This window comes from Limanda limanda, chromosome 7, assembly GCF_963576545.1.
Source record: "Limanda limanda chromosome 7, fLimLim1.1, whole genome shotgun sequence".
NCBI lineage: Eukaryota > Metazoa > Chordata > Actinopteri > Pleuronectiformes > Pleuronectidae > Limanda > Limanda limanda.
This window is the reverse complement of record NC_083642.1, coordinates 27,203,772-27,208,771: the sequence shown is the minus strand read 5'-3', so window position 1 is coordinate 27,208,771 and position 5,000 is coordinate 27,203,772. Positions and strand designations below refer to the sequence as shown.

Genomic DNA, 5,000 nt, shown 5'->3' with positions numbered 1-5,000 from the left:
CCATACCACACTGAGCACGCCCGATCTCGTCTGATCTCGGAAGCTAAGCAGGGTCGGGCTTGGTTAGTACTTGGATGGGAGACTGCCTGGGAATACCAGGTGCTGTAAGCTTTTTCGAATTTGCTTTGCAACCAGCAGAGGGAACGGTTGCTGCTGCTTTAAAGGAGAAACATCTTGGAAAGAGCAGGAAAGACTCAACATCAAAGAAAACAAGGATATGGAACCCTGACATTATTACTGATGGAAATGATTGATAATTGTCATGATTTGATGATGGTGGTGGTGGTTCACATGTATAAATAAGGTATTGTGGGTTTAGTCTTTCGCTTACGGCCATACCACCCTGAGCACGCCCGATCTCGTCTGATCTCGGAAGCTAAGCAGGGTCGGGCTTGGTTAGTACTTGGATGGGAGACCGCCTGGGAATACCAGGTGCTGTAAGCTTTTTCGAATTTGCTTTGCAACCAGCAGAGGGAACGGTTGCTGCTGCTTTAAAGGAGAAACATCTTGGAAAGAGCAGGAAAGACTCAACATCAAAGAAAACAAGGATATGGAACCCTGACATTATTACTGATGGAAATGATTGATAATTGTCATGATTTGATGATGGTGGTGGTGGTTCACATGTATAAATAAGGTATTGTGGGTTGAGTCTTTCGCTTACGGCCATACCACCCTGAGCACGCCCGATCTCGTCTGATCTCGGAAGCTAAGCAGGTTCGGGCTTGGTTAGTACTTGGATGGGAGACCGCCTGGGAATACCAGGTGCTGTAAGCTTTTTCGAATTTGCTTTGCAACCAGCAGAGGGAACGGTTGCTGCTGCTTTAAAGGACAAACATCTTGGAAAGAGCAGGAAAGACTCAACATCAAAGAAAACAAGAATATGGAACCCTGACATTATTACTGATGGAAATGATTGATAATTGTCATGATTTGATGATGGTGGTGGTGGTTCACATGTATAAATAAGGTATTGTGGGTTGAGTCTTTCGCTTACGGCCATACCACCCTGAGCACGCCCGATCTCGTCTGATCTCGGAAGCTAAGCATGGTCGGGCTTGGTTAGTACTTGGATGGGAGACCGCCTGGGAATACCAGGTGCTGTAAGCTTTTTCGAATTTGCTTTGCAACCAGCTGAGGGAACGGTTGCTGCTGCTTTAAAGGAGAAACATCTTGGAAAGAGCAGGAAAGACTCACCATCAAAGAAAACAAGGATATGGAACCCTGACATTATTACTGATGGAAATGCTTGATAATTGTCATGATTTGATGATGGTGGTGGTGGTTCACATGTATAAATAAGGTATTGTGGGTTGAGTCTTTCGCTTACGGCCATACCACCCTGAGCACGCCCGATCTCGTCTGATCTCGGAAGCTAAGCAGGGTCGGGCTTGGTTAGTACTTGGATGGGAGACCGCCTGGGAATACCAGGTGCTGTAAGCTTTTTCGAATTTGCTTTGCAACCAGCAGAGGGAACGGTTGCTGCTGCTTTAAAGGAGAAACATCTTGGAAAGAGCAGGAAAGACTTACCATCAAAGAAAACAAGGATATGGAACCCTGACATTATTACTGATGGAAATGCTTGATAATTGTCATGATTTGATGATGGTGGTGGTGGTTCACATGTATAAATAAGGTATTGTGGGTTGAGTCTTTCGCTTACGGCCATACCACACTGAGCACGCCCGATCTCGTCTGATCTCGGAAGCTAAGCAGGGTCGGGCTTGGTTAGTACTTGGATGGGAGACCGCCTGGGAATACCAGGTGCTGTAAGCTTTTTCGAATTTGCTTTGCAACCAGCAGAGGGAACGGTTGCTGCTGCTTTAAAGGAGAAACATCTTGGAAAGAGCAGGAAAGACTCAACATCAAAGAAAACAAGGATATGGAACCCTGACATTATTACTGATGGAAATGATTGATAATTGTCATGATTTGATGATGGTGGTGGTGGTTCACATGTATAAATAAGGTATTGTGGGTTGAGTTTTTCGCTTACGGCCATACCACCCTGAGCACGCCCGATCTCGTCTGATCTCGGAAGCTAAGCAGGGTCGGGCTTGGTTAGTACTTGGATGGGAGACCGCCTGGGAATACCAGGTGCTGTAAGCTTTTTCGAATTTGCTTTGCAACCAGCTGAGGGAACGGTTGCTGCTGCTTTAAAGGAGAAACATCTTGGAAAGAGCAGGAAAGACTCACCATCAAAGAAAACAAGGATATGGAACCCTGACATTATTACTGATGGAAATGTTTGATAATTGTCATGATTTGATGATGGTGGTGGTGGTTCACATGTATAAATAAGGTATTGTGGGTTGAGTCTTTCGCTTACGGCCATACCACCCTGAGCACGCCCGATCTCGTCTGATCTCGGAAGCTAAGCATGGTCGGGCTTGGTTAGTACTTGGATGGGAGACCGCCTGGGACTACCAGGTGCTGTAAGCTTTTTCGAATTTGCTTCGCAACCAGCTGAGGGAACGGTTGCTGCTGCTTTAAAGGAGAAACATCTTGGAAAGAGCAGGAAAGACTCACCATCAAAGAAAACAAGGATATGGAACCCTGACATTATTACTGATGGAAATGCTTGATAATTGTCATGATTTGATGATGGTGGTGGTGGTTCACATGTATAAATAAGGTATTGTGGGTTGAGTCTTTCGCTTACGGCCATACCACCCTGAGCACGCCCGATCTCGTCTGATCTCGGAAGCTAAGCAGGGTCGGGCTTGGTTAGTACTTGGATGGGAGACCGCCTGGGAATACCAGGTGCTGTTAGCTTTTTCGAATTTGCTTTGCAACCAGCAGAGGGAACGGTTGCTGCTGCTTTAAAGGAGAAACATCTTGGAAAGAGCAGGAAAGACTCAACATCAAAGAAAACAAGGATATGGAACCCTGAAATTATTACTGATGGAAATGATTGATAATTGTCATGATTTGATGATGGTGGTGGTGGTTCACATGTATAAATAAGGTATTGTGGGTTTAGTCTTTCGCTTACGGCCATACCACCCTGAGCACGCCCGATCTCGTCTGATCTCGGAAGCTAAGCAGGGTCGGGCTTGGTTAGTACTTGGATGGGAGACCGCCTGGGAATACCAGGTGCTGTAAGCTTTTTCGAATTTGCTTTGCAACCAGCAGAGGGAACGGTTGCTGCTGCTTTAAAGGAGAAACATCTTGGAAAGAGCAGGAAAGACTCAACATCAAAGAAAACAAGGATATGGAACCCTGACATTATTACTGATGGAAATGATTGATAATTGTCATGATTTGATGATGGTGGTGGTGGTTCACATGTATAAATAAGGTATTGTGGGTTGAGTCTTTCGCTTACGGCCATACCACCCTGAGCACGCCCGATCTCGTCTGATCTCGGAAGCTAAGCAGGTTCGGGCTTGGTTAGTACTTGGATGGGAGACCGCCTGGGAATACCAGGTGCTGTAAGCTTTTTCGAATTTGCTTTGCAACCAGCAGAGGGAACGGTTGCTGCTGCTTTAAAGGACAAACATCTTGGAAAGAGCAGGAAAGACTCAACATCAAAGAAAACAAGAATATGGAACCCTGACATTATTACTGATGGAAATGATTGATAATTGTCATGATTTGATGATGGTGGTGGTGGTTCACATGTATAAATAAGGTATTGTGGGTTGAGTCTTTCGCTTACGGCCATACCACCCTGAGCACGCCCGATCTCGTCTGATCTCGGAAGCTAAGCATGGTCGGGCTTGGTTAGTACTTGGATGGGAGACCGCCTGGGAATACCAGGTGCTGTAAGCTTTTTCGAATTTGCTTTGCAACCAGCTGAGGGAACGGTTGCTGCTGCTTTAAAGGAGAAACATCTTGGAAAGAGCAGGAAAGACTCACCATCAAAGAAAACAAGGATATGGAACCCTGACATTATTACTGATGGAAATGCTTGATAATTGTCATGATTTGATGATGGTGGTGGTGGTTCACATGTATAAATAAGGTATTGTGGGTTGAGTCTTTCGCTTACGGCCATACCACCCTGAGCACGCCCGATCTCGTCTGATCTCGGAAGCTAAGCAGGGTCGGGCTTGGTTAGTACTTGGATGGGAGACCGCCTGGGAATACCAGGTGCTGTAAGCTTTTTCGAATTTGCTTTGCAACCAGCAGAGGGAACGGTTGCTGCTGCTTTAAAGGAGAAACATCTTGGAAAGAGCAGGAAAGACTTACCATCAAAGAAAACAAGGATATGGAACCCTGACATTATTACTGATGGAAATGCTTGATAATTGTCATGATTTGATGATGGTGGTGGTGGTTCACATGTATAAATAAGGTATTGTGGGTTGAGTCTTTCGCTTACGGCCATACCACACTGAGCACGCCCGATCTCGTCTGATCTCGGAAGCTAAGCAGGGTCGGGCTTGGTTAGTACTTGGATGGGAGACCGCCTGGGAATACCAGGTGCTGTAAGCTTTTTCGAATTTGCTTTGCAACCAGCAGAGGGAACGGTTGCTGCTGCTTTAAAGGAGAAACATCTTGGAAAGAGCAGGAAAGACTCAACATCAAAGAAAACAAGGATATGGAACCCTGACATTATTACTGATGGAAATGATTGATAATTGTCATGATTTGATGATGGTGGTGGTGGTTCACATGTATAAATAAGGTATTGTGGGTTGAGTTTTTCGCTTACGGCCATACCACCCTGAGCACGCCCGATCTCGTCTGATCTCGGAAGCTAAGCAGGGTCGGGCTTGGTTAGTACTTGGATGGGAGACCGCCTGGGAATACCAGGTGCTGTAAGCTTTTTCGAATTTGCTTTGCAACCAGCTGAGGGAACGGTTGCTGCTGCTTTAAAGGAGAAACATCTTGGAAAGAGCAGGAAAGACTCACCATCAAAGAAAACAAGGATATGGAACCCTGACATTATTACTGATGGAAATGCTTGATAATTGTCATGATTTGATGATGGTGGTGGTGGTTCACATGTATAAATAAGGTATTGTGGGTTGAGTCTTTCGCTTACCGCCATA

General features: G+C 45.6%; 16 non-coding genes across 16 annotated transcripts in view; all 16 read left to right on the top strand.

Annotated features, from left to right (window-relative positions):
- LOC133007593 (5S ribosomal RNA) overlaps positions 1–111 on the top strand; it is a 119-nt gene extending 8 nt beyond the window's left edge. The window contains exon 1 of the ribosomal RNA XR_009680055.1: positions 1–111. This exon is cut by the window's left edge and continues 8 nt beyond it. This is a non-coding gene — a ribosomal RNA (5S ribosomal RNA).
- Positions 112–325: 214 nt separating this feature from the next.
- On the top strand, positions 326–444 carry LOC133007959 (5S ribosomal RNA). The gene has a single exon (XR_009680247.1). It is a non-coding gene; the product is annotated as a 5S ribosomal RNA (ribosomal RNA).
- Positions 445–658: 214 nt separating this feature from the next.
- Positions 659–777, top strand: LOC133006704 (5S ribosomal RNA). Its single transcript, XR_009679220.1, has one exon. It is a non-coding gene; the product is annotated as a 5S ribosomal RNA (ribosomal RNA).
- A 214-nt stretch (positions 778–991) lies between these two features.
- On the top strand, positions 992–1,110 carry LOC133006505 (5S ribosomal RNA). Its single transcript, XR_009679031.1, has one exon. It is a non-coding gene; the product is annotated as a 5S ribosomal RNA (ribosomal RNA).
- A 214-nt stretch (positions 1,111–1,324) lies between these two features.
- LOC133007958 (5S ribosomal RNA) lies at positions 1,325–1,443 on the top strand. The gene has a single exon (XR_009680246.1). It is a non-coding gene; the product is annotated as a 5S ribosomal RNA (ribosomal RNA).
- Positions 1,444–1,657: 214 nt separating this feature from the next.
- On the top strand, positions 1,658–1,776 carry LOC133006606 (5S ribosomal RNA). Its single transcript, XR_009679128.1, has one exon. It is a non-coding gene; the product is annotated as a 5S ribosomal RNA (ribosomal RNA).
- A 214-nt stretch (positions 1,777–1,990) lies between these two features.
- LOC133007956 (5S ribosomal RNA) lies at positions 1,991–2,109 on the top strand. Its single transcript, XR_009680245.1, has one exon. It is a non-coding gene; the product is annotated as a 5S ribosomal RNA (ribosomal RNA).
- Positions 2,110–2,323: 214 nt separating this feature from the next.
- Positions 2,324–2,442, top strand: LOC133007450 (5S ribosomal RNA). The gene has a single exon (XR_009679921.1). It is a non-coding gene; the product is annotated as a 5S ribosomal RNA (ribosomal RNA).
- Positions 2,443–2,656: 214 nt separating this feature from the next.
- Positions 2,657–2,775, top strand: LOC133006097 (5S ribosomal RNA). The gene has a single exon (XR_009678650.1). It is a non-coding gene; the product is annotated as a 5S ribosomal RNA (ribosomal RNA).
- A 214-nt stretch (positions 2,776–2,989) lies between these two features.
- Positions 2,990–3,108, top strand: LOC133007955 (5S ribosomal RNA). The gene has a single exon (XR_009680244.1). It is a non-coding gene; the product is annotated as a 5S ribosomal RNA (ribosomal RNA).
- A 214-nt stretch (positions 3,109–3,322) lies between these two features.
- Positions 3,323–3,441, top strand: LOC133006703 (5S ribosomal RNA). The gene has a single exon (XR_009679219.1). It is a non-coding gene; the product is annotated as a 5S ribosomal RNA (ribosomal RNA).
- A 214-nt stretch (positions 3,442–3,655) lies between these two features.
- LOC133006504 (5S ribosomal RNA) lies at positions 3,656–3,774 on the top strand. The gene has a single exon (XR_009679030.1). It is a non-coding gene; the product is annotated as a 5S ribosomal RNA (ribosomal RNA).
- Positions 3,775–3,988: 214 nt separating this feature from the next.
- Positions 3,989–4,107, top strand: LOC133007954 (5S ribosomal RNA). The gene has a single exon (XR_009680243.1). It is a non-coding gene; the product is annotated as a 5S ribosomal RNA (ribosomal RNA).
- Positions 4,108–4,321: 214 nt separating this feature from the next.
- On the top strand, positions 4,322–4,440 carry LOC133006605 (5S ribosomal RNA). Its single transcript, XR_009679127.1, has one exon. It is a non-coding gene; the product is annotated as a 5S ribosomal RNA (ribosomal RNA).
- Positions 4,441–4,654: 214 nt separating this feature from the next.
- LOC133007952 (5S ribosomal RNA) lies at positions 4,655–4,773 on the top strand. Its single transcript, XR_009680241.1, has one exon. It is a non-coding gene; the product is annotated as a 5S ribosomal RNA (ribosomal RNA).
- A 214-nt stretch (positions 4,774–4,987) lies between these two features.
- Positions 4,988–5,000, top strand: part of LOC133007592 (5S ribosomal RNA) — a 119-nt gene continuing 106 nt past the window's right edge. Inside the window, exon 1 of the ribosomal RNA XR_009680054.1 lies at positions 4,988–5,000. This exon is cut by the window's right edge and continues 106 nt beyond it. This is a non-coding gene — a ribosomal RNA (5S ribosomal RNA).